Below are 27,926 nucleotides of genomic sequence, written 5' to 3'. Positions count from 1 at the left end.
TAGATGGTTCCTTTTTGGTTCCTTTTGACTTTTCTCTTTTCTCTTTTACGTAGATGCGCACCTTTTGTTAATTTTACCTTTTAAAAATACAAATGTAGGCCGGACGCGGTGGCTCACACCTGTAATTCCAGCACTTTGGGAGGCCAAGGTGGGTGAATCACTTGAGGCCAGGAGTTCGAGACCAGCCTGACCAACATGGTGAAACCCCATCTCTACTAAAGATACAAAAATTAGCTGGGCATGGTGGTGCATGCCTGTAATCCCAGCTACTTGGAAGGCTGAGGCAGGAGAATTGCATGAACCCAGGAGGGAGAGGTTACAGTGAGCCGAGATCATGCCACTGCACTCCAGCCTGGGTGACAGAGCGAGACTTGTCTCAAAAAAAAAAAAAAAAAAAAATATTTTCTAGAGAAAAATCTTTTGACGTACAGATAGATTAAAATGGATTTGTACTTAGTTTTGGAATAAAACTGATAAGACATTGATTTGGCCTAATCACTTTGAACGCAGACATCGCTGGACACATAAAGATTTAAAATTGGGCAGAGAAAAAAAACTGGGCAATTTTTTGTTTCACCTAGATTCTTCCAGTATTATGGGCAGAGAATACATACAACTTAGTGAAAGATTGTTAATGACTAGAAGAGGATTTAATTCACACGTATTGTAAAATCAGACTGCATATGGAACAAACTGTGTGTTTGAACTATTTAAGTATTCAAAGAAATATTTAATATTTCTTATTCGCCTACTTTGCCCCCTTTTCTCCTCCTTTCTCAATCAGTAAATATTTACTGGATGTTTCCAGAATGAATGCTGCATAAAAAACAAGTATATGAAATTGTCTTTGTTATCAAGGATAATATAACTGAATGTAATTTACTAGCCCACTTTGCTGCTTTAGGAAGAATACTAAGGTGAGCCCAGTTTAACATTACCTCTAATTTCTGCTTGTTCAAATCCAAGCTGCAACTCAGTGCCATCTTCTTCATGATTATCTTTACTCCTACCCATCTCTACCTCCATTCCCCCCAAAAGTGATCTCATACTCCTCTGAGCATCCTTAGCATTTCTTCAGACTCTTTTCTTGGACTTTGCTCTTTCTCCTTTATAGTATAGTTATATTATAGTTGTTGAGCGTGGGCTATCTTCATTCCTAACAGTTCTCATTCTAGTACCTTGTATAGAAATGCCATTCACTAAATGACATATTGAATGGGTATTAAATTTATATTAAGTGCCTTGGCTCTTAGTCAGGCCTAGATTTCAGTCTCAGCTCTGCTATTTACTATCTGTGATTTTGGCCAAGTACTAACCTCTCTCAATTTCAGTTTGCTATTCTGCAAAATGGGAATGATGATAATGACTATTTGATGGAGACTTTGTGAAGACGGATGATTTTTGCAACAGTGTAGGTAAAACATAGTGCCTGGGCATAGTAGTGCTTGGTAAATTTGGATGTCTGTCCACATGCTTTTCCAGGATACATGCACAGACACACATACACACATTGTGTATGTGCAAGATGCTAGGCACTAGAAGAAAGATGAAACCACACAAATCCTATGCTCATGTTGCGTAAAGAAGAAATAAAACCATGTAAGGTAGAGGCGAGGTGCAGTGACTCACACCTGTAATCCCAGCACTTTGGAAGGCTGAGGTAGGAGGATTGCTTGAGCCCAGGAGTTCAAGACCAGCCTGGGCAATATAGTGAGACCCCCATCTCTACAAAAATTAAAAAAAAAAAATACCCGGTCATGGTGGTTCATGCTGGTGGTCCCAGCTACTTGGGGAGTTGAAGTGGGAGGATTGCTTGGGCTTGAGAGTTAAAGGCTGCAGTGAGCCGAGATCATGCAACTGCACTATGGCCTGGGCAACAGAGCGAGACCCTGTCTTCAAAACAAAGCCAAAAAACTGTCTAAGGTGGAAAATGATGGCACCATTGGAGCAGCAGAGATGGAGTGCTGTGGGAGTTCACTTCTTTCTCCCAGAGATTGATCTTAGGCAAGGTATGGTTTATGGAAAGTTTTAATGCAAGAGGTGGCAGTTGTGCAGAGAGCAGAAAAGTGGGTAAAGCTTGGATGAGTGGAGATGGAGGCAAGAGAGGCAGAGAAATATTAAAAATGTATATATTTTGTCTTTTCAAAAATGGATTGTACATTGGAGTTTTCTAGTCAAAGGCTGAGATTGGAGATGGATATCCCCATTGGTCTGCAAGTCATTTTGTAGACTTGCCAAGTGCCTGTGTGGGTTCTCAGATGGCCTGCTGTCTTTGATCTAAGTGTGGCAGCTGTCGGGTCAGAAATGAGGAAATAGATTGCTAGCAGTGCACCAGGACTGCAGCTTTGGTAGTCTGTAGCACTGTGTTGGGTATATTTCCCATGGATATGGAAAAGGGGAAGATGTAACTTGGTAATCATCTCTAAAGATATGTCATCAAGAAGCTTTTCAGCTTAATTGTTAAATATTCAAATATAGGCCAGGTGCGGTAGTTCATGTGTGTAATTCCAGTATTTGGGAGACTGAGGTGGGTGGATCATTTGAGGAGGAGTTCAAGACCATCCTGACCAACGTGGTGAAACACCATCTATACTAAAAACACAAAAATAAGCTGGGCATGGTGGTATGCGCCTGTAATCCCAACTACTCAGGAGGCTTAGGCAGGAGAATTGCTTGAACCTGAGAGATAGAGGTTGCAGTAAACCAAGATCGCGCCGCTGCACTGCAGCCTGGGCAACAGAGCGAGACTCTGTCTCAGCAACAACAACAAAAAATTACATATAATAGAAGCTCTCTCATCAAGTATGAGTTAACCATTGAAAAAAATATATGGAATGTTTTGTACTCCAGCCTGGGCAACAGAGTAGGACTCTGTCTCAGCAACAGCAACAAAAAATTAAATATAATATAAAGAAGCTCTCTCATCTTGTGTATATACAGATTTTTTTAAGTAATTGGAAGTAGATGAGGAATAAGAGAATCAAGTATGAGTAAACCATTGAAAAAATATATGTAATGTTTTTGCTTGTCGCACATCGTATCGTCCAAATTCAAGTGTGGACTTTAATCTCCAGTCTCTAGTCCATCCATAAGGGTAATCTCAGTGATTCCAGTTGGCATAAAAATCTACTGCTCACACTAGTAGACTAACAAGTTTGCCCTTCTTCTCCCGCCTTCAAATGCCTCCCCCAGTTCTTACACTGTTTAAATAGGAAATTGGGAAGCATTTATTTTTTTCCCAGGTTCAGCAATCCCATTTTTACTGTAAACTAAAGTTAGAAGAGTTTAGTGGTATATCCTCTGATGGACTAGATTGCTGGTCCTATCAATTACTAGCTGTATAAGCTTAGGTAGCTCATTTTCCACAGAATTCTGTTTACTTATCAGTGTAACTAGGCTAGTAAGACCTGTTTCCCTAGAAAACATAGATTCTTAACCTGGCATTCATAGATGGTCTTCCTTAAAACTGCATATGTAAAGTTAAGACTGGTGGTGTGCATCTATAGTCCCAGCTACTTGGGAGGCTGAAGTGGGAGTATTGCTTGAGCCCAAGAGTTCACAATGAGCCTGGATAACATAGCCAGACCCTATCTGTTTAAAAAAAAAAAAAAAAAAAGTAAAAATAAATTAGAAAAACTATGCATGTAGTTATGTGTTTCTGGAACCCTTATCTTTTTTTTTTTGGATTCTCAGAGGGAATTCTTCTCTGCTCCCCCCAAATTAAGAATCTCTGTCTTAGAAGTTAGTGTGTATTTGATAAGCAATAATAGATAGAAAATGCTGTACTAATGTAAAAAGCCGCATTATTTCAAGTAGATTATAATGACTCCCTACTTAGACCATTTAATGTTCTCTTAAGTATGAGCTTATCTTTTGTAGGTCATAAACAGAAAGTAGAAAAAAATCTACTAAAGAATTTAAAAATCTAAATAAACCTAGATTTATTTGAAGTCTCTTGCATTCTAAGCCAGATACCGTTTCCGAGTTGTTTGGATTGTCTATTACTGTATAACACACCACCCTAAAACTTACTGCATTCATACAACTGTCATTTTATTTGCTCATTAGTCTGTGAGTTGGCTAGGGCTCAGGTGGATGGTTCTTCTGCTGGTCTCTCGATTATCTAGAGTGGTTACACTAAGATAGTGACTGGGGCTGAAATATCCAAGACATCTTACATGTCCAGCACCTTAATGGGGACAGTGGAGAGGTTTTGACCTTTCTAACTACATGGCTTGCTTAGTCTTTTTAATATGGCAGCTGAATATCACTAGATATTCTGAGAGATACTTTTATTGGGCACGCCCCAATATGCAAGCACTCATGAAGCTTGTGCTTGCATCATGCTTTCTAATGTCACATTCTTCCAGCCCAGAGTTGGTGTGGGAGGGCATGAGCATGGGTGTGATCACCAGTAGGCATGATTCCTTAGGGGCCACCAAGATAATATGCCACACTACCATATGGAAGTGACTCATTAAATATTTTTATTGAATGGGAGACTTAAGTTTTCAATGTAGTAGAGTTCATGTCTTCACTTTGATAAAGTTACTTTTATTTTTTTGTTGTTGTTTTTTTTTGAGATAGAGTCTCACCCTGTCACTCAGGCTAGAGTGCAGTGGCATGATCTTGGCTCCCTGCAACCTCTGCCTCCTGGGTTCAAGTGATTCTTCTGCCTCAGCCTCCCAAGTAGCTGGGACTGCCAGGTGCGTGCCACCACACCTGGCTAATTTTTGTGTTTTTAGTAGAGACGGGGTTGCATTATGTTGGCCAGGCTGGTCTCAAACTCCTGACCTCAGGTGATCTGCCCACCGCGGCCTCCCAAAGTGCTGGGATTACTGGTGTCAGCCACCGCACGCAGCCAATAAAGCTACTTTTTAAAGTAAATGTGCACTCAAGTGTTCCCTTTATTGTTTGTGGTAATATTTATTTGTTTAGATAATCCAGTTGTCCTCTTTTGGTGTCCCAGTTCATACACAGCTAAACATAACTTAAAATTTGTTTGGAATTTGAAAGTACAGAATTTTCCTGTAATTGAGACTTTTTAAACTTTTGTGGTTGGAGAAGGTATTCTATTTTTTGAAAATATCTTTAAGTTTTATGTAAATGGTAAACACTAAGTATTCTTCCCCTTTACTTACAGCCACTCTGGGAACCTGAGACTAGAGAAAATAAAGTTAGTCTCTTGTTCTAAGGAGGGTCTGGTTTAGAAATCTGATTTAGATACAGATAAGTTGCAAGAAGCTTGAGGTGATTGAGTGGAAGATACGATTTTGTTATCAAAGTATGTTTCTGTTTTACAGATTGTATTCATCTACAACTCCTTATTAATATATTTAAGAAGTCATTAACCTACCATTGATTACTTGATATAGAAGGGGAAAGGGTGGTAAAAGGTGAAATAGAATTTTTAATGTTTTTTTTTTTTTGGTTTAGGATTTTTTTTAAATTCTAAGAGTTTCAGTCATTTGGGGACAATCAGAAACAAAAAAATAAAAATAAAGCATTGATGATACTAATACATATCAAGGAAATCATTGCCTGTGACACAGCTTATCTGGAGTCAGTGTTTTACAGATTGGTGAACATCAGCTCATTTTTCCATGGAGAGTAATAGCCTGTCTCTTCCTTTGAAATATTTAAGAAACATTTAGTTTATGAGAAAGCTCTGATAGATGATTGAAATAACAGAACAGAAAACTGACCACACTTAAGCACAGTGCATCTGCATTTACTTAAGTAAGGTACTGAAGTGCAGTGCTTCTCAAACTTCACTGTGTATGCAGAACCCTGGGGCATCTTGTTAAAAGATTCTGATTTAGTGGCTCTGGGATGGAGCCCTGAGGCTCTGCGTTTCCGAGAAGCTCCTACACAGTGGGAATGCTGTTGGTCTACCAGCAAGTCTTTAGTATAGGTAACCCTGCTGAAGTCTTTGTTCTAGGCAAGAAGCCCACACTAATCCCCTCACCCATTGGGCTGTGGTGGCCTTTCACTTTCGTCATTCACCTCCAGCAGTACAAGTAGAAATCCTTTTAGGATCTTTTCACATGTGCTCGAGTCATTCATCTCACAACTAGAAAATGTTTCTTAATTTAAAACCGTTTCTGGGGGGATGTGGCATTAAGTTCGTTTGTATAAATCTGACATTTGTTAATAGCTGTGATTTGAAAATGAAAAAGCTCTTTGGCTTACATCAAATAGATTAGTCCCTCAGAGATTCCTTATCAAGACCCCCCCATCTGGATATAACAGGACTTCTGTTTCTATCAGATTGTCCACTAAAAACTAAGGTATGTGGAGGGGCCAGCATTAGCTGAGTGCTAGCTAGTGGAAATAGGCTCAGGTCTGTTCACCAGCGTAACTGGCTGGTTGCCTGAGTTACCGCCAGGACTTCATCTGAACCAGGACACCTAGAGGCATGACCATCCTTCTTTTACTCGGGTGGATTCATTTCTTTAGGAATTTGTTTCTTGTGTCTGATTTAAACATATCTCTGGAGGTACTGAAGACTGACCCGCTGTCAAAAAACAAAATTCAACAAAATTAGCTTAAAGATCGAATTGGCTTTCATTTGCTGTTTTAAAGTACGGCAACACCTCATTCTATAAAATACAGTGGGCGTTGCGATGAGCCGAGCAGAGGAGGTTGGTTTTATAGGCAGAAAAGGGCTGAAGAAAACAGTGAACAAAAAGTGATTCATCATTTCAGAGTTATTTTCCTTACAAAGGTTAAAGCAGAGGGGACTTCCTTATCATGCCAGCTAAAACTGGCCTTTTTGAGGATTTGGCTCTTCTCTCTCTCTCTCTCCTGATTTCTTGGAACAACTTAGTTTCCACTTGGTGGCTCGGGACTTCAGCCTGAGTGACTCCATTTTGGTTTGGTCTCTGGGGCCTAGTGCAGGAGCTCAGTCCAAACCAATGGCCTACTATAAATTTTATTTACCACTGCGTTTTTTAAAATACAGAATCTTTACCATAGAATCTTTTCTCCTAGCTTTAATAGAGGCAAGCCATTGTAAGTACAACCCCTTGGTCTAGAGCCCATCCAAATAGTCCTACCAAAAACCAAAAATTTTTTAATTAGAAAATATTTTTAATTGAAAAACTACATACTGAACTCCACCTGAGAAGACACTGCTGGTGATCTATAGTTGGTGGAACTCATGCTTGAACAAGTTTGCTCACACAGAGGCAACCTGGGCAACAGGAGTGAGGGCTTTGGAGTCAGACAGACCTGGCTTTGAATTCTTGCTCTGCTGTTAGAGCTGTGTGACCTTAGGCTAAACCTGATTTAAATCATTTTTCTGAATCAAATCAAATCTGATGAGGGTTCCCGCTTTTCAGAGTGTGTGGGAAACCCACTCTCGTTACTGCGATCCCTCCCTCCGCCAGAGGGGAAGAGGGACTCCTGACCCCCCTCCGTATGTGGTTGCTCTGTTCATGTCCCTGGCCCAGCCCCCTGGCATCCTCTCAGAAGGGGGAACCTCTGTTAGTGCTTCGCAGGGGTTTCCTGCAGAGTGCCCCCAACCCCTTGTTCACTGAGGTCTCCACTCTGACAACACTTTGATCTGGAATCCTGCCTCCTGCACGTGTGTGAGTGGGTCAGGGCTTTTCTCTTCATGGGACCCTAATCCTTTCCCCTCCCAGTTTTGGGGAAACTAACCCCAGGGACTGATTCACTTCCAGCTCTGTTCCCACAGGCCCACAACCTTCACACTCGCAACTCTGGGCTCCAGCACCTCATTCCTTCAGTCTCTGCCTTCAAAACACAAAGGTCTCTGGTTAGTCTACCTCATACCTGGGGAATGCTCCTCTCTTTTTCTAAAACCACAAGAAAAATCTGTTTATAACTACAACCAACATTTATTGTGTGCTTATTACTTGGAGTCAGGCACTATTGTAGAAGACAGTTAAGTGTCTTCAATTCAATTTACATAACAATCCTTATAGGTATAAACAGGAATAATATATTCTACACATATTACGTTATTCCTGTTTATACCTATAAGGAAATTGGGGCTCATAGGATTGGATCAGGAGCCTACAGCTCGTGAGTGGAAGAATCTGAATTTCAACTTAGATCCCTTTATTTAGTAAACCATGGAAACCTGGCTACTGAGTTCTCACTTTGCCAACAACCTGTTTCATCTTGTGTATGTTTCTTAAATATATTTCCCATACCTGAAAAAAATCAACACACAGGAGTTGCATTTCAGAGTATCTTTCCATCTGAAAAATTCGTGGTTCTACTCAACTGCTGTTTTACTTCCATATTTTTAAGCAAGGAAACTGTTTTTAAACTGTAAAGAGTTCAGAACTGCAGAGGCCCCTGGGAAGTGTAGCTCAGTGTGGGAGGAGATATTCAATAACTACTGTTAAAAATTAGTGGTTCTGCAATGAGAGCACAAGGACACAGGGAGGGGAATAACACACCCTGGGAGTGGGGGAGAGCATCAGGAAAAAGAGCTAATGCATGTGGGGCTCAATATCTAGGTGATGGGTTGATAGGTGTAGCAAAACACCATGGCACACGTTTACCTGTGTAACAAACCTGCATGTCCTGCACGTGTATCCCAGAACTTCAAATTAAATTTAAAAAATATTAATGGTTCTTGGCCGGGTGCAGTGGCTCACGCCTGTAATCTCAGCACTTTGGGAGGCCAAGGTGGGCAGATCATGAGGTCAAGAAATCGAGACCATCCTGGTCAACACGGTGAAACCCCGTCTCTACTAAAAATACAAAAATTAGCCAGGCTTGGTGGTGAGCACGTGTAGTCCCAGCTACTCGGGAGGCTGAGGCAGGAGAATCACTCGAATCCAGGAGGCGGAGGTTGCAGTGAGCTGAGATCACGCCACTGCATCCCTGCCTGGTGACAGAGTGAGACTCTATCTCAAAAAAAAAAAAAAAAAAAAAAAAAAAAAAATATATATATATATATATATATATATATATGTATGTGTGTGTATGTGTGTGTATATATGTGTGTGTGTGTGTTTGTGTGTATATATATATGTATATATGTATTTCTCAAACTGAAGGAGCCTGCAAATACTTGAAAAACCCTGATGTTGACTTTGAGAAATCATGCAGAATAGGGGCCGAATGCAAGAGAAATCGTCTTTGTCCAAATTTTAAATAAAGTAAGATTCTGGAAGCCACACTGATGCTCTGGCTATTGATTGTCCGTGAAATTTTAAGACAGAGTTAAATAAATTCTATGAATATGGTATTAAATTAGTGGTTTCTTTTCTTTTTTTCTTTTTTTTTTTTTTTGCCTAAGTTTAGATTCTTACCTTTGTACCTAGTACAAGGAAATTACTGAGGAAAATGGTCCAGGAACACATGTATGCAAACATCTTCTCCAGGTCTCCTGCAGCCATAGACTGATGTTTAAGGAACATTAAGAGAAGTTTTCAAACTTCTGGGAAGCAGTGAATCTTTTCATTAACTGAAATCTTACATGAAACTCTACCATGTAAAACAGATAAAGTGCTATCTTACTAAGTATAAATTTTTGAAGTTTACACTTATGAGGTTTATTTACGGCCGTGTCAGTAAGAACAATGAGGCTATTACGAAGATAGAAAACTTTTTAAGTCAGGTATTGTTAACTTCTAATAGCTATAGTCACATCATCTTCTGTCTTTAAAAAAATTGTATGCTTTGCTTTAAATACAGGATATTTTTAAAGTCTGTTTTTATAGATAATTGTTTGCAAACCGTAACAGAGTTTTTGGTTTGGTTTAAATACCTTGCCTTGGGATTCCAGGATACATTTTAGTTCAGCCCATGGAAGATAGGGAGTATTTGTTTCAAAGCTGTAAGAAACCCTGTAACTGAACTTAGGAAACAGTTGCTCACATTCCTTATCATAAATCTAGTCATACAGGAAACATCTAATTCTTAGAATAAATATTTACTCTCTCTCAAGTGGGATATTATCACAAAGGACTTTACGGTGCCATGAAAGCAAGGCCGTACAGATGGCCCTGAGCCTTGCCTGGCATTTCATCGAAGCCCACGCTAGGGTGTGGTTTTGTATTCATGTGCTTGCTTGAACAACTTTAGGAGAGGAGACTGTGCAGGCAGGTACTTCTCACAGGGCCGAGTTGGGCCTACAGCTTCCCTCACCAATGTCACACTTAGGAGAAGTTCACATGTGAGTGAGCACAGAGCAGGCAGAGCAGCCTCCTGTGAGGGCTGCAAGGTTGCCCGGCCTGGCCGGGTTTATTGGCACACGCCACATTCATGGGCAGAGATCTGCAGTGCGTGAAAAGTTTGCATATAAACCATTTCAGGTTGTTTTCTTAAATTAAAGCTTAAAAAATATCCAAAATGTATTTGAACATCAGAAACAGATGTTTGTGGTATCCTTGGAGCACTTCCATAGGAGTCTTTTAAAAAACAGCCTGATTTTTACTAGATGCTTGGTTTACGTTAGGAAGAATGTGTGGTTCCCTGTGGAATACAGGGAAGAAGTTAGGGACAAGTTGGTAGTGCAGATGAGAAAAATAACTACAATTCAGAAAATGAATTTGTGTACAAGAAGAAAGAACAAAGTACCTTTGAGTACAAACTGGGGAGTGACCTCTTCTGGCCAGAAAGCAGGGAATATTTCCTGGAAAAGAAGGCATTTGGGGAGGACTTTGAGTACGCAGAGGACTTGGATAGGAGACTGTTGGGAGAAACGGTGATGTCCTAGGGCATGTTACCTATTGGGAGAGTATAATTTTAGGGGGAAATTACGTAGACATCACTTACTTCTTAAACCATTTATTACCTTCTTCATCAGGTATATTAGCTCTACTGCATATGCATTTTGAAATATAATCTTCAAAAAGACCATTCTCTATATATACAACTTAAGCATGCCTGAGGAGAGTCTCTTTAAGTTGTTACTCTCTGGCAGACATTTACTTGTTCACATTTAGACTTTTAATGCGATAATTTTGCCTAACTTGGCTGCCCCTTTGATACCTACATGCGTCATACCCTAAACCTAGCATCTGCAGGAGTGACAGCCATTCATTGATTCATTCGTTCGCCCACGCTGGCAATATTGAGCATTTATTTATGTGCCAGGTCCTGGAGAGTTCCAGGTACCCAGCAGGGAACAAGTCAGAACTGGACAGGTGAATCAGATGCCTGGAAACCACCTGAAGTTCTTATCATGAAACTGTACTGAAAAAGATAACAATGCAACTTTTCCTACAAGGCGATAACAGCATAAAGTGAACGCCTCCCAGAAGCTTGTACATTTTAACAGGATCAAAGCTTTGCCTAGAACTGCTTCTAATCAGGCTCTGTGTGAGAGTGAATTGTGGTTTGAGCCTTGGGACTTTTCCAGCCCTCCTAAAATTATATGGCTTTTTAAGCAGCAGGGTTGGTAGTGTCTCCTCTGTACTTTGAGGTTGAGACTGGCTCTGATAGTATTCCTTTCAAGAAAGTAGCTTAAATAAAACTGTACCGCATTGGGAAAATTAATTAGATATACCATGACTGAAATAAGCTCTTTTGAGGGACAGGACGGCAGAGCACAGAGAAGGGAGTATAGCAGAGTGGGAATGCACAAACTACATGGGTGCACCACCCGGCCCTTGGTCCTTGGGTGAGTCACTTAACCTCTTCGTGCATCTGTAAAATAATATTAGGACAATAATATTAGTATCCGCCTCAAAGGATTGTTGCGAGAGTCAAACAAGTCCATATAAACAGAGCATTTAGAATGGTGCCTGCTTTAAAGTAAGCATTATAATTAGCTATTATTTCTATTAGCTATGCATTTGTCCAGCGTGTCAATTTTCTGAGACTATATAGTGGATACAAGGTAAGAATGGTTGGGAAGCTAGATGAGAGTGGTTAATTTTTTTCTTCCTCTTCTTGTCACTCCCTACCCGCCTGCCCCATAGACCCCAGAGTTATTTGTTTCATAAGGCTATAACATCATATTTGAATGTACGACCTTGAAAAATCCTGATTAAGTAGTTCTGGGCAAAGCTCTAATGGTTGGAAAATAAATCAGGCCTCCCACACATACCTGCTCAGCCAAGAATTTGTTTGCCCCAGAAACTGTGGGTGGGCGGGAATGGAAGCAGGCACACGCCCAGGCTATGCGAACTCTCTGTTCTCGCTGCAGACTGTGTTGTCACCCTTCTCCTGCAACTCGCCGGTGCTTTCTGGGCATTTCTTTGCATTCTCAATTCTAGAAAAATATTTTCCTTTTAAAAAACACGTTTTCTCTTTTTTCTCCGACTCCAAGAACTGCCACTGCTCCCCTGTTTGTTTTCCACAGTTTGGCTCTTTATTTGCCCCTTGGTATTGCACGTACATAAATATCTGCAAGCCCAGAGGGCAACATACAACGTACGGTGTTGAACAGTAGGGCTCCCTACATGGTTCCTGAGTTTCGAGGTCTTTGGCAAGACTCTCTGGAAGTCCATGAGTTTCTGTTGATTCCTGTAGCCAGGAATAGAGGCCTCTCGCCTTCACACTGGGCCAGAGCTTGAGCCCCTCCCAGTTCTGGAGGCCAGGAGTGGCTGCAGGGCATCTCCCGTCTGCATCCTGGGGGGATTTGTGGGAGTGTTTCAACCCAGGGCTTCAGAGAGGTGCCTGTGTTCCTCTTCCTGTGAAGCAGGCCACATTGGGCCTTGCAGGTCTGTTTGACACTTAGTTATGGGTTCCTGGCTTGTTTAGCGTTTTTCTTGTTAGCCCGGTAAACACTGAATCCCGTTGTCCTAGTTAAGTCCTCTCCTTGGGGCAGATGTGCGTTTCTTTCCTCTGTAGAACAGGTGAGTGTGGGGCCTCTCCTGTGGTAGGTGGTGTGGGATAGGGTGGCAAGAAGGCTCTGCAGGTTGGAAAGCTCCCCTGGGCAGAGCTGAGCTTAGAAAGTTTAACTTAGGCACTCTGAGCCCTGACTCATTACCATCAGTTACTGTTTCCTCAGAGGCCACTCTAAAGGTGACCATGAAACTGCGGGCACTGAGCGAGCTCTCAAGAGTTGCTCTTTTTCCTCTATCTTCTTCCCAGGTTGTGAACTCCAGGTTTATTGTAGGGATAGTGGATGTTGGATAAATCTTTCTTTCTCTTTTTTTTTTCTTTTCTTTTTTTGAGACAAGGTCTCACTCTGTCGCTCAGGCTGGAGTACAGTGGTACAATCTTGGCTCACTGCAGCTTTCACCTCCTGGGCTCAAGCCATCCTCCTCCCTCACCCTCCCAGGTAGTTAGGACTAAAGGCATGTGTCACCTCACCACACCTGGCTAATTTTTTATTTTTTGTAGAGGCAGGGGTCTTGCTATGTTGTAGGCTGGTCTGAAACTTCTAGGCTCAAATGATCCTCCTGCCTTGGCCTCCCAAAGTGCTGGGATTACAGGTGTGAATTCTTTCTAATAAGTTAACCAGACTTCAAAATGAGGAACTAGGATTTGGCGGTCTTTGCCCTATGGTCAGAATCTGGATGAATCTTCCTAAGAGACAGCATCCTTCTCCCTCATGGCTGAGGAATCTTGGAGGCAGCAAGAATTTAGTTTGAATTTTGCCATTTTATTTCCCCTCTAATTTGCTCAAATATAAGAAAGAACTGGCAAAACAAGCAAAGATTTTGTTTTGAAAATTAGACCCTATGTGCAAACAGCCTCAAATCAAGAGTAACCACCAGACATCTTATTTCTCAGCATGTTTGCTTTTGTTCTTGCTGCAGCCATCCTGGTTGGGTGATACATGAATATTTTTCATTTGGAAGTAGATTCATATTCTGTGACATGGAACACAGACCACTTTGTACTGCCACTTTAAAACCTGTCAGATGAGGCTGGGTGTGGTGGCTCATGCCTGTAATCCCAGCACTTTGGGAGATCACTTGAGGTCAAGAGTTCGAGACCAGCCTGGCCAATATGGCAAAACCCTGCCTCTCCTAAAAATACACATACACAAAAAATTAGCAGAGCATGGTGGCGCACACCTGTAATCCCAGCTACTCAGGAGACGGAGGTGGGAGAATTGCTTGAACCCGGGAGGCAGAGGTTGCAGTGAGCCGAGATTGCACCCTGGCACTCCAGCCTGAGCAACAGAACGAGATTCTGCCTCAAGAAAAAAGAAAAGAAAAGAAAATGGGCTGGGGCCACACATGGTGGCTCATGCCTGTAATCCCAGCACTTTGGGTGGCCAAGGCAGGAGGATTGCCTGAGCCCAGGAGTTTGAGACCAGCCTGGCCAACATGGTGAAACCTTTTCTCTGCTAAAAATACAAAAGAAAAAAAGAAAATTAGCTGAGCATGATGGCGTGTGCCTGTAGTCCTAGCTACTTGGGAGGCTGAGGCAGGAGAATCGTTTGAACCTGGGAGGCAGAGGTTACAGTGAGCCGAGATCGCGCCACTGCCACTCCAGCCTGGCCGACGGAGTGAGACTACATCTCAAAAAAAAAAAAAAAGTGTCAGATGAAGTCAATATGATACAGTCTGCGGCTGGCCGATTTGCTGCACCATCCTGCCTTTTTTCCATTTTATAAATACAGCATTTTATTGAAAAGATCTGCTAAAATCAGTTTTAAGATCTGATTTATGAATTGATGTTAGACCACAAGATGTCTGCTAATGTTTCTAAAACTGCATCTTGAAGCTATTTTTTTTTAAGTCTCATGAAATAAAGACCTTTGTTCACTCCTCCTAGACTATGGTGTTCTCATAATAGAGAAGGTCCACCGTGTTTCTCTCTGTAGTAACACAACGAAATGGAGCTGGCAGTTCACACGCACATGACTCTGACACCCAGGATGTGGAGGCTGCAGCCTCCTTCTTTAGGCCTCGTCCCTACAGCAGCCCAGGTTGGCCTTGGTGTCCAAAGAGTCCAGAAGCCATTCTGTTGTCCCTCAGGGCAGTAGTCCAGGATAGAAAGTGGGACTAAAGGAACCAGGCTGCTGGGAAGGTGAGTTTCGGAGTGTGCTGATAGGCCCCACGTTGGGGAAGAATGGGGAGACAGCAAGGACAGCCGGGAGGTGCCGGTGCTGACTCGGTGCCCTATGCACCAGCAGAACCCAGCTCTGTGGCTCGGGTGTTGGTTCTGGTGATGGAGGGAAAGGTGCCGATGTGCCTGATGCCGATCATTTCGAATAGTAATGAGCGTTGTTAGCAATGGCTCTGTAGTTCTCAGATGTATTCACCTACATGCCATGCCCCTGAGAAGCCCCAGTCAAATGGCCCTTGATGGAAGTGACCACAGAGCCCAAACATGTCATGTCTTGAAGTAGGTTGTTGCCTTGGGTGTTAGAGTGTAAGAAAATGAACAAATGGTAAAATAAAACTTCCCAACCAGGCACGGTGGCTCACGCCTGTAATCCCAGCACTTTGGGAACCCAAGGTGGGTGGATCACCTGAGGTTGGGAGTTTGAGACCAGCCTGACCAACATGGAGAAACCCCGTCCGTACATAAAATTAGCCGGCCATGGTGGAGAATCGCTTGAACCCAGGAGGCGGAGGTTGCAGTGAGCCAAGATTGCGCCACTGCACTCCAGTCTGGGCAACAAGAGTGAAACTCTGTCTAAAATCAATCAATCAATCAATCAATCAATCAATCAATCTTCCCTAAGGCTTGCCTGAATTAGGGAAAGTTTGAAGACTCACTTCACTTTCTGGTATTCAGTGTTCTAACATAAAGGCTTACAAAGTGTTGCTAGGTAGTATTGCCAGTAGAGGCCCCTGTGCTTGTTTTAATGATACAGAGTTATTGGCAAAGTGCAGTGAAATGCTGTGGACCCATTTTCTGCAGGCATCTCAGTAACTCTGAACGATGGTTTTTTGAGACTTTATTTACACTGCTAAAAACTATGACATATATATGAGTAAAAGCAAAATATTGGGACTATTTCTAAACAGCTAAATAACAATAAATGGATTGTAAACATACATAAAATAACCTTAATGAAGGCCACAGTAATTCATGTCTTTCTGTGTAGAGTAAGTTCATTCAAATCAACATTCCTGTCAGTATCAGAGTTCCTTCTACCGTATGCATAGCAGATGATAATTTAGGCATCATCATCTCTTTACCTGCCTCCCCTCTTCTTCCTTCCTCCCATCATCCAGTGTGTGCTGTGTCCAGGTCACTATGGTCAGCACTGAGGATACACAGGGAAATAGCACGTGATCCTGCCCTCAGAGACCCGACAGTCTAGATATTGACAGCAGAGGGAGATGGTGCAGGGGAGAAGTATGCTGAGCGGGTAAGAAGCAGGCTAGCCACTCTGCTTGGAGGAGAGAGAGCACAAGATTCACAGAGGAGGTTGGGTTTTCAAGTTTGCAGGGATGGCCCAGAAATGAAAAGCGTTGTAGGCACAGCCCATGTGATATTTGCAGTCGTGAAGCTGTCTGGGGAGTGGCATCCGGCTTGGCATGTTTGCAGTGTATGGTACTGGAGAGGAACAGGGTGGCAGGTGGAGACTATCTCAGGAACTATGGGAGCTCCTTACTTCGCAAAAAGAGAAGTTCTGTGTCTGAGAAGTGTATTTTGTTAGAAAGTATGTCTGTATCACAGACCACTTCTTTACTGCCACTTTAAAACCTGTCAGATGAGGCGGGGCACAGTGGCTCACGCCTGTAATCCCAGCACTTGGGGAGACTGAGGCGGGCGGATCACCTCAGGTCAGGAGTTCGAAACCACCCTGGTCAATGTGGTGAAACCCATCTCCACTAAAAATACAAAAATTAGCCAGGCTTGATGGCATGCCACTGTAATGCCAGCTACTTGGGAGGCTGAGGCAGAAAAATCACTTGAACCCAGGAGGTGGAGGTTGCAGTGAGCTGAGATCTCGACACTGCACTCCAGCCTGGGCGACAGGACAAGACTCCATCTCGAAAAGAAAAACAACAACAACAACAAAGGAAGGTATTTTCCTATATTGTGCCCAAGTCCATCTCCATTTCCTTTTATAATTATTCTTCTTGAGATGGAGTCTCACCCTGTCACCCAGGCTGGAGTGCGGTGGCGTGATCTCGGCTCACTGCAGCCTCTGCCTCCCAAGTTCAAGTGATTCTCCTGCCTCAGCCTCCTGAGTAGCTGGGACTACAGGCGCGTACCACCACGCCCAGCTAATTTTTGTATTTTTAATTGAGACGGGGTTTCGCCGTGTTGGCCAGGCTGGTCTCAAACTCCTGACCTCAGGGCATCCGCCCACCTCTGCTTCCCAAAGTGCTGGAATTACAGGTGGTCAGCCACTGTGCCCAGCCTCTCCTTTTCTGTTTTACCTTTGGGTTCAAGCCACAGGAGCCACACAGAATGAGTCGGCCTGCTCTCTGCCACGTGCCTTTGTATGTAGGTGGGGTTGTGCTTCTTCAAATCTTGCCCCAAGCTGTGTATACCTTTGTTGATCCTCCTTAATAGATGTTGGCTAGTAGGTTTTTTCTTTATGTAACTCAACGGTAATTCTTGTTGGTCCTTTCAGAGTCTATAAACAATTGATTGTGATCTCCCTGATTTATCTTATAGATCTCCAAAGCAGTTGTTGCCACTGTAGCCTCTTGTCTGTTGGCTTCCTTTCTGCCAGGTCCTCCCTCTGTGGTTTTACAGGATTCCCAAGGGATAAGAACAATCATGGGTGTTAGACCAGACTCTCCTTTGCTTACTGACTTACATTCAGCCTTTTTTCACTACACTTCTTCCTTTGGTCATCTTAGGATTTCAGAGAAACAAAAAGTAGGTCATGCTCACAAATATGCTGGGGATCCTTTTGTTTTGTTTTGTTTTTGAGACAGAGTCTCACTCTGTTGCCCAGGCTGGAGTGCAGTGGCACAATCAGGACTCACTGCAGCCTCCATCTCCCAGGCTCAGGTGATCCTTTGCTGGGTATCTTGTCATAGAGAAGCAGTATTTTTTTTTTTTTTTAAACCTCACCACTGTTATCTTTTGTACTTCAGAAGCAAACTAAGAAAGAAATACGTGTCTGAAAAATGTTAAAAAAAAATGAATTAGGATGAACTAAAATAGCTCAGAAGAGTTGAGAGACGTATGTTATAGCACAGGCAATATTGTCATAAGAGTTATCTATATAAGAATCTGCTTTTTAACAGGCTTGCAGGCAGCTCGTGTGCACCTGGGAGTTTGAAAAGCTCTGCTCTAGTGGACAATTGATATTCCCTGAGTCACCATGAGTGACTGATCTGTTGGTAGCTCTGTTCAAGAGAAGCTAAACAAATATGGCATATCAGCCATAAGAGTCAAATGTTGAGAATCACAGTTTAATTTTGTTTGCAGCTACACACCAGGCCAAGTCATCATGTTTGACTAAACAGCAATGTTCTGATTAGGGGAGGACGTGGCTTTGTCTCCCAAACAGATGAGAGTCATGAAGAGCTGCTCCCCTGCCCTGGAGTAGGATGGTTTCCATGACGACAGTTCTGCACACTGAGCTTCCCCCCCCCCCTTTTTTTAAGTCCCGTGTTAATCAACAATGCAGAGACTAAAAAGGGTACTTTATTTCATTTTTAAAGAATTTCACGATATCTCAATTTTACTTTACATTATATTATCATCATATGTGTCTCTCAGAGAAAGTCTGTGTGCAGCAAAGTGTGGTTTTGTGAGTGATGGGCCAAACATTTCTTCATCGATCTCAAACTGGCGCAGCTGAAACATTTCAGGGTTAGCCCATACTGACCTCAGCTTGGTTTTAAGGATACAGTACTTCTCTTTGGTGTTTGTCCTGCTGTATATCAATAGGTCTTCAAGTGGAAAACCTTTTGTTACACAGAGTCGTTAACTACCATGGTCATGTGTATGGACTGATCTTTCTGCTCACCTAGGGGAGAAGTCTTTCCTTTTCACAGTAGATTTAAAATGCTAATATATGGTGGTGACCAGTATAAGAAGCACTTGTATGTTAAGTTCTTTTATAATGTGATGCAAAGGTTTGATTTGCTTGACCTTTTGCACTCTCTATAAAGATCATCTATTACTTTTTTTTTTTTTTTTTTTTTTTTTTTTTTTTTTTTTTGAGACAGGGTCTCGCTCTGTTGCCCATGCTGGAGTGCAGTGGTGCAATCTCAGCTTGTTGCAGCCTCTGCCTCCTGGGTTCAAGCAATGCTCCCACCTCAGCCTCCTGAGCAGCTGGGATTACAAGGGTACACCACCACGTCTGGCTAGTTTTTGCATTTTTAGTAGAAACAGAGTTTCAGCATGTTGGCCAGGCTGGTCTTGAGTTCCTGACCTCAGGTGATCCACCTGCCTCAGCCTCCCAAAGTCCTGGGATTACAGGCGTGAGTCAACATGCCCAGCCTGATCATCTATTACTTCTGTAGCAGATTAAAACCCACTAAATTTTCTTTTCTAAAAGTACTAATTAAAACAAAAAGCATGGTTAGTGAGAAGAGCATTAAGATCGCTAAGATCAGCCCTTAGGGAAGTGAGAGTTAGCTCCAGGGCCTGTGCTTCAAGCTCTGCGAAGACCCCAACAACTGTTTCAGCACCTGTGCTGGCGCACCTAGTCCAAGCCCTTGTCCTCTCCTAGCTGCATTGTCCCAGTAGCCTGGTCACTGGCCTAGCTGCCTCCTTGCCTTCTTTTCAGTTTATTCTCAACACAACCAGATCACGTCGCTGCCCCTCTCCAGCATTCCATGGGGCAGGGTGCTGCATGCATCACCTCAGTTGAATTCCGTGGCTCTCAGAATCAAAGCCAACAGTCTTTAGTGCTGGACTATGAAACCCCTTGCTCACATCTAGGATCTCACCTCCTATTACTGTTCCCTCATATGCCCCAAGACAGGCCGTGCTTCAGCCTCAGGCCCTTTGCACTTGCTGGTTCCTCTGTCTGGAACTGCCCTTCCCAAGATGTCTGCATGGGTCTCTTCTCCACAGTCTTCAGATCTTTGCTCATACGGCAGTTTCTCAGGGAGACTTTCCTTGAACGCCCTATTTAAATGTTGACTCCCACCCCCTACCCCTAACACACACACAGTCTCCGTCACCCTCTCTTGCTTTGCTTTTCTTCATACCACGTATTGTCATCTGATGGGTTTTATCTTTTACTTTAGTATTTATTGTCAGTCTCCTTCCAGAATGTTAACTTCTTGAAAAGGCCTTTTGTTTCGTTCAGTGCCTATCCACACCACCTGGAATGAGGTGCACACTATTTGCAGTGCACACAATTTTGAAAGGGTGAATGAAATTGACCCTCTTTAACCCCATAACTAGATATGAATTTAGAGCCAAATGTATTATGAGGTTTCTTCCCACCGGTTTTGTTCTATCACATAAGAAGATTGAAATGTTAGAACGTCGTATAAAAATCAACCACAACTGTGAGCCACTTAAAACACTCTATGCAGTGAGTTAGGAAATGCCCATTAATTGTTGGTTTGTTAGGCAAATGGGAGAGCACCACACTCAGTGCACGCTGGGTCTCCTGTGTGCCAAGCATGCGGGGCAGGCCCTGGCGATGGGAGGGGCAGGGAGTGGGGCCTCCTCCTAGGATCTCACATTGCCTTGCTGTTGCCCCCTGGTTGTGGCGGCATCCCGCAGCAAACCCAGGATCTCACGCACCCTCCTCTGAGAGCCACTGCTTTGGTCTGTGTGTGTATGTGTATCCACTCGCCAGGGTTGTTTCACCAAGGACTTCCTTTGGCTGAAATTTGTTTTCCTTTTTGTTTATAGTGTTTCTTAGTAACCCACTGCTGTGAGTCCTCTCTGCTGGGTTGCTACCCAAATGTGTCTTGAACTTTGTGCTATTTCTTTTTTAAGATCTGAAGATTTATTTTGGCCATGGAAGTGTAGGACACAAAAATTTACAGAAGTGAATGTAGACAATGCCCATCTAATTACTGGTGACCCAGTGGTGGGGGTGCACAATGTGGGGGATGGAGCCCCTTCAGCAGAGCCCCGTGTCCCTGTTTTTGGAATCAATTTGGCAATAGATTCTGAAAGCCCAAAGCCACCATTCATTCAAGAACATATCTGTTGAGTAGTCACTGCCAGGGAACATACTAATAAAATGAGCTCAGTGTCCACCCTCATGGAGCTTCTTATAGTCTAGTGAGAGAGAGGGATCTAAATTAAATAAATGCGTAATGCGTAGTTACATGTAGTTACAAACTGTTCAAGTGCTCTGGTGGAGAAGGTCAAGGTGTCCTGGGATCTTAGCATAGGGGAATTTGTCCTAGTCGTGGGATCATGTAACTGGAGTGAGAACGCACAGGTTCCTGGGTAGGCATGTATGTCGGGGGAGGGAGGGCAGAATGTGTGCGTTAATTTTCAAGGAGAGAAAATAAGGTGTGCAAAACCTCTGAGGTGTTGATGGATCTCGTTTATTCATAGGAGTGAAAGGAGACCAGCGTGGCTGAAGTGAGAGGATGACAAGGGAGAGTGGTACATGGAGCGGGCAGGGCCGCAGCAGGGCCAAGAGTCATCCCCTACGTTTATCATAGACCAATGCAGAGCACTAAAGCGGGGGTTTAGACAGGGCTCAGCCACGATCTGTTTTCTATTTTAAAAGGTTTCTTTTGTGCCAGGCATGGTGGCTCATACCTATAGCCCAGCATCTCGGGAAGCTGAGGCAGGAGGATCACTTGAGGCCGGGAGTTCCAGGCTAGCCTGGGCAACATAGCAAGACCTACAAAAAATAAAAAATGAGTGGGCATCGTAGTGCACACTTGTACCTTATCTCAGCAACTTGGGAGGCTGAGGTGGGAGGATCGCTTGAGCCCTCGAGTTTGAGGCTACAGTGAGCTATGATTGTAGTACTGCACTCCAGCCTGACTGACAGTGGGACCCTGTCTCCAAAACAAACAAAGGGTTTACTCTGGACACGTGCATAATGAATTGGAAGGGAGGAAGTGTGGAAGCTGGGAAAACAGCAAGAAGTGTTTTGTGTTTGTCCAGGACAAAGAACAATGGCAGCCTGGACTAGGATGGTGGTGGTGGTGAAGGTAGGATAATGCTTGGCTAGAGATTGTTTTGGAGGCCATTGGCATCTAGGTGGTGACTGCTCCGATATGCTCACTGAGCAATCTGCCGTTAATTTGCCCTAATCTTTGCCTGCCTGTGAGGTGCCTATGCCTAGGATTTACTGGCTTCCAAACTGGATGGAGCAAGTGTCCAGGATATCTGACAATTGCATTTTTCATTATAAGTGAATACTTCACCATTTGGGCCTTATCAGTCTCTTAAGAGCTTTGTTAGCATGAATCGGTATTGATCAATGTGATCATCTCTGGTACTTTAGAGAGACGTTTGGAGCCAGAGATTTCAGGGACAGAACCTAGACACTCATGAGTTCCCAAAGGTAAATGTCACCTGCCAGAGATTATGAACAATTACCTTTTCTGGGGAATAACCTCTTTTTTTGACAAATGCTTTCCATTATTTTTTTAAAATTTTAAGTAAATCTTCAAAACCAAATCCACCAATTGTTTCTATCTTTAGAACAGCAATTATTTCACGTAGTGAGGAAACATAGTGACCACCTGAAAAAGAACTTGAAGGAGTGTGGTTTGAAAAGGCATATCAAATGTAGAAGGATTCAGAGTCCAGGAGCGTCTTATTCTAAGTTGTTTCCCTGTGCATCTTTTTATTGTGTCACCTTAATTTCTTTTGAAGCCACAAGTTATTTGTTTTTCAAATCTCTTATTATCTGTGTATGTAGTAATTATGTTTTCTTAAGATTCTATTTAGGAACTCAGTAAAATTAGGCAGCTGAAATAATTGGCTAAAGTTCAATGAAGCCTTTTTGGCACTCTGAGTCTGGAAAATAGCAAATAATAATGTAAAACATTTTGTGTGCATTTGTACCTATTCTCTAACGATATTTTCCTCCTATTTTGCAGGAGGAAAATGGAAGAAGCAGTGATACTTTTAGTGAAACAGAATAAACCACTGAACAGGTAACTGAGATGAGTAGTTGTATATACATTTATTAAATAAGTTAATAGGCCGGGCGCGGTGGCTCACGCCTGTAATCCCAGCACTTTGGGAGGCCGAGGCGGGCGGATCACAAGGTCAGGAGATCGAGACCACGGTGAAACCCCGTCTCTACTAAAAATACAAAAAATTAGCCGGGCGCGGTGGCGGGCGCCTGTAGTCCCAGCTACTCAGGAGGCTGAGGCAGGAGAATGGCATAAACCCAGGAGGCGGAGCTTGCAGTGAGCCGAGATCGCGCCACTGCACTCCAGCCTGGGCAACAGAGCGAGACTCCATCTCAAAAAAAATAAAAAATAAAAAATAAATAAATAAATAAGTTAATATTTGGAAATGCCTAGAATAGTACATGGCACATAGTAAACAGTACGTAGGTGTTTGCTGTTACTAAGTTCTTTTAAATGTACATAAGCCCCAAATAAACCAGTTATACAAACCAAAAATACCCAACAAAAGCAAACTCTCCTCCTAAAGCAAGTGTGAACATCATTGGTAAGTTCTGACATGGCCTCTGTAAAGCCTGTTGTCGTGGCTCTGAGAAACGTACCTTAAAACCAACCTCTTTGAAACGTCTTCATCTTTGAGCACCCTGTGTCCTTGAGCACCCATTCATTTTTGTCTTTGACCTTCCAAGGGTCAGATTGGTTTCCAGTTTGAAACCGAACAAACTTCTTTAAAATTCTTGAAGACGTAGTTCCCGGGGAGCATAGCGTAGCTTCCAGGTGGCTACTGAAATGGCTGACAGTTACTAAAGATGGTGAGGATGGAGTTAAAAGCAGCACAGCACTCCCATTTTCTGATGATGGCAGGTGATATCCTTGGAATAAGAAGCTCCAAACTATCATGCCTGCTTAGGCACTAACTTCCTGTAATTGTAATCAAACTGTCGGCATTGCTGAGGCCTACTGACACCTTCAGCAGACGTTAATAAGGGGCATATTACGTGTCCAGTCCTCTACTTGGTGATGGGATTTGACGTTCAATGGATTATCTTTCTGCTCACTCCACTCCCATCTTTCTGGATCTTCACCAGTTCCTGCCCAGATAGATGCTGTAGGTCCTGCCATCTGCCTCGTCCCCAGCCTTGCTGTCTCTCCTGCCAGCTCCCCTTCAGCCCCTTTATCCAGGTGTCATACCTTTATCCAGGGTGTCATACCTTTATTCAGGGTGGGAAAAGATGCCACAGATGGGGCTGAGAGTCGCATCTGGTAGTTAGATTTTTCTCTCATGGCATTCATGTTGCATCTTCCTCAGCCCTGACTTCTGCTTCATAATTTACATAATTAATTTTAAATATGATGTATGTTTTACCATGTCTCCCTTCGGGGATTTTGGGATATTACCTTTGACAGTTACGTTTCTGTTTTGGAGGTCTTGCAGCTGGCATTATTAGCATGAGGGAGAGGTGGGGCACTGGGGGTGCACTGAACATCTCCATGGCTTTCAGACCTTTTTAATTGAACCCCCAGGAGGGAATACCTGTTACCTTAGGGCCCAGCACACATATTTGTACATGTGGGTATGTGGTTTCCTGAAGTAAGACCTTTACTATGTGCAAGCTGGGATAGAATTTTTTATATTCTATCACTTTTCTTTTTCCTTTTTCTCTCTTTTAAATGTTCATCATCATCAGCAAAGTGGATTTCTTAACCTGCTATTTGGTTGTCCTTTGACAAACTTGCAGTATTTCAGTGCTATGGTAGGGATGCATGGTTTCTTGCTTTTCTCCCGATATTCTTCTCTAACTTGTCCAGCTTTTCTTTTTTTTTTACCCCTGAAAATGCCTCGAACCTGCTTTAACTTTATTCTTTATGTGCCAAGCTCTCTCCTTCCTTTTGTAATAAGCTTCTGTTTCTATTTTCTCACCTACTGTTCCCTCAACTTTCTGTCTGAACTTGAACATTCTTCTCCTGATCAAAACCTAAGAATCCTTTTGTTTACCATTTTGAATAAGATCAGTCCTTCTGTGCTGTTAGATACCTGGTTATCTCTCGGTTGGTGCTATGGGTTGTAGAGAGACATCTGCTGGCCTAAGTGTAGTATTGCATTGTTTTTCTATGCTGAAGTTCATTACCCTGTCATTTTTTAGTACCTTAAACTTTTAGAGTTGCAGTACACAGTGCAGTGTACACAGTGCAGTGCAGGTGAGCTTGTGTACTGGAATGTGTCGAAGTCATCTACCTAATCTCTTCAAACATTTTTAGCATTTAGCTCAACATCTAATTAACTGAAATGTAGTCACACATTATAACCCAGTTTAAGGAGCTGCAATCTAGTAGGAGAAAAGGATTTCATGGTAAAACCTGAGTCCTCACCTTCACGTATTTTCTAATGAGACTGCAAAATGACAGTTAAGTAGAGGTTTGGATCCATTTAAAACTTTTGGAAATAATTCACTCTTCCAAGATAAATGAGAACCTATTTTTTTTATTTGTATAAATTTAAAAGGTACAAGTGCAGATTTGCTACATGGATATACTGTGTAGTAGTGAAGTCTGAGCTTTTAATGTAACCATCACCTGAATAGTGTACATTGTACCCATTAAGTAATTTCTCATGCCAACCCCCTCCCACTCTCTCACCCTTCCAAGTCTCCAGTGACTGTTATTCCACACTCTTTGTCCACGTGCACACATATTTAGCTCCACTTATCATTGAGAACATGTAGTATTTGACTTCTTACTTCTGAATTTTTTTTTTTTTTTTGCTTAAAATAATGACCTCTAGTTCCATCCATGTTGCTGTAGAAGACATTATTTCATTTTTTATGGCTGGGTAGTATTCCATTATATATATGACCACATTTTTTTCATTTAGTCATCAGTTGATGGACACTTACATTGGTTCCATAACTTTGCTATAGTGAATAGTGCTGTGATAAACATATGACTACAGGTATCTTTTTATATAATGATTTAATTTTGGGGTGGTGTATACCCAGTAGTGGGATGGCTGTATCAAATGGTAGAATAACTTAATTTTTAACTGCTATAGGTTTGCAGCTTAGTTTCTTCTATGAGAGGTATGATTGGTGCTAGCTATAAAGCTAGTGCTGGAAAAATACAAAATTTAAAATCTATTGCTTCTTTACCTTGAAACTCTAGTTAGATTATCACAGTGATTCTGTACTATCCTTGTCTTAGCAAACTTCTCACTGATTTCAGATGCAAGTTTATAAAGGAATTGCAATTATGTACATACACCTAAGATTTCTCCATAATACATTTTACAGATTATAATGTGCAAAAATGTTCTTTTAAACAAAACTGAACCAATATGCACCTATCTTTGAGGGCTATTTCTAAAGCTAAAATGCAGTACACAAGATACTGTATCCCAGTTTCCTGCTTTGAAAAGATCTCACTGGAATAGTTGGTAGTTGTAGACGTTTCTAAATGTTTTGTTATTGAAGCCAAGCTGAAGCTGCTCGTTTGATTCTTTAACTATGTCCTGATTTCAGTTATGATTAATGAAGCCTTTCTATATCCTTGAAAATAGCAGAGTCACCAAAAATTTAGCCGAATATTAGTATTATAGATTAACATATTCCTTTATTTTACAATTATTTTTAATTATTTAAAATTTTATTTTATTTTATTTTTTATTTTTTTGAGATGGAGTCTCGCTCTGTCACCCAGGCTGGAGTGCAGTGGCGTGATCTCGGCTCACTGCAAGCTCCGCCTCCTAGGTTCATGCCATTCTCCTGCCTCAGCCTCCTGAGTAGCTGGGACTACAGGCGCCCGCCACCTCGCCCGGCTAATTTTTTTGTATTTTTGATACAGATGGGGTTTCACCGTGTTAGCCAGGATGGTGTCGATCTCTTGACCTTGTGATCCGCCCACCTCGGCCTCCCAAAGTGCTGGGATTACAGGCATGAGCCGTTTACAATTATTTGTAAAGCACATAGCACAATTTGGATTACTTTGTTTTGTAGTAGCTAGAGTTTGAAAGGATTGTGAGAAGATAATAAAGCAGACTTTGAAGGCTGGTGGATGCCGCAGTGGATCTGTCAGAATTATTTGAAAAAGTCACTCTCTAGGATTTCATTTTGATTTTTCTTTTTTAATTTTCTAAGATTATTTTTAATGATTTATAATGCGTTTTTTTCATTAAATAGAACTCACACAATAATAAAAATTTTCTGTTTTATTCTTAGCCTTACATTAGAGGACACGAATCCTGCTTTGGACATCTGTTCCTCAAATACGTTCATTCTTCTTTGACTTACCATTTACCTTGAAGAATAATTAAACCAGTCCAGTATTCTTTTTTTTTTTTTTTTTTTTTTGAGATGGAGTCTCGTATTGTTGCCTGGGCTGGAGTGCAATGGTGCAATCTTGGCTCACTGCAACCTTCACTTCCCGGGTTCAAGCAATTCTCCTGCCTCAGCCTCCCGAGTAGCTGGCATTACAGGTGCCCGCCACCACGCCTGGCTAATTTTTTGTATTTTTAGTAGAGACAGGGTTTCACCATCTTGGCCAGGCTGGTCTCAAACTCCTGACCTCGTGATCCGCCCACCTCAGCTTCCAAAGTGCTGGGATTACAGGCGTGAGCCACCGCACCTGGCCAACCAGTCCAGTATTCTACAGTCTTGTGCATTTATAGCATTTGGGTTAGGAAACAATTGGTGCATCATCTCTTCCTAGAAAAGCGTCTAGAAAGGCCCGAGGTGATGCAGTAGTACTTTCCTGGCAGTCACATCATTTAGAAGCAGCTGAAAGCCAATCCTAGGAAAATGCCTGAGGGGTTAGACTAGTAGGTCATCTAGATCCCTCTATAAATTGAGGAAAAACAAAAAAGAGAATAATTGTAGAGAGCTAATGAAAAATCCTGTCTTGGGAAAACTAAATAAGCAGCTCCTGTATAAGGGCCACAAAGACATACTCTTTCTGCCTTTCCCAAGGTAGCAACGTGCTATAGCCCGACGTCACCAGTGTCCTGAAACTGCTCCAACGTTGATCTCGCATTTGCGTTTGAACTGAATTCTTTTCATTCTCTTTCCTTTTGCCTTTTGAAACACCCTACTACTTGTT

The 27,926-nt window shown here is 42.4% G+C and overlaps 1 protein-coding gene and 3 long non-coding RNA genes across 15 annotated transcripts in view; 1 reads left to right on the top strand and 3 right to left on the bottom strand.

Annotated features, from left to right (window-relative positions):
• Positions 1–27,926, top strand: part of LOC708686 (uncharacterized) — a 255,606-nt gene that overhangs the window by 99,111 nt on the left and 128,569 nt on the right. For all 12 annotated transcript variants that reach the window (XR_013415564.1, XR_013415563.1, XR_013415567.1 and 9 more), the window contains one exon: positions 22,803–22,859. The gene's annotated coding sequence lies outside the window, so the exon portion shown is untranslated. The remainder of the gene's footprint in view (positions 1–22,802; positions 22,860–27,926) is intronic.
• Positions 353–3,636, bottom strand: LOC144339955 (uncharacterized). The gene is made up of 2 exons (XR_013415583.1): positions 1,647–3,636; positions 353–1,563 (listed from the first exon to the last, which is right to left on the bottom strand). It is a non-coding gene; the product is annotated as an uncharacterized LOC144339955 (long non-coding RNA).
• LOC144339960 (uncharacterized) lies at positions 6,357–8,923 on the bottom strand. The gene is made up of 2 exons (XR_013415588.1): positions 8,002–8,923; positions 6,357–7,849 (listed from the first exon to the last, which is right to left on the bottom strand). It is a non-coding gene; the product is annotated as an uncharacterized LOC144339960 (long non-coding RNA).
• On the bottom strand, positions 15,493–17,924 carry LOC144339965 (uncharacterized). Its single transcript, XR_013415593.1, has 2 exons — positions 17,165–17,924; positions 15,493–16,598 (listed from the first exon to the last, which is right to left on the bottom strand). It is a non-coding gene; the product is annotated as an uncharacterized LOC144339965 (long non-coding RNA).

This window comes from Macaca mulatta, chromosome 3, assembly GCF_049350105.2.
Source record: "Macaca mulatta isolate MMU2019108-1 chromosome 3, T2T-MMU8v2.0, whole genome shotgun sequence".
Taxonomy (NCBI): Eukaryota; Metazoa; Chordata; class Mammalia; order Primates; family Cercopithecidae; genus Macaca; species Macaca mulatta.
The sequence above is the reverse complement of the archived record's forward strand: the minus strand, read 5'-3'. Positions and strand labels throughout refer to the sequence as shown.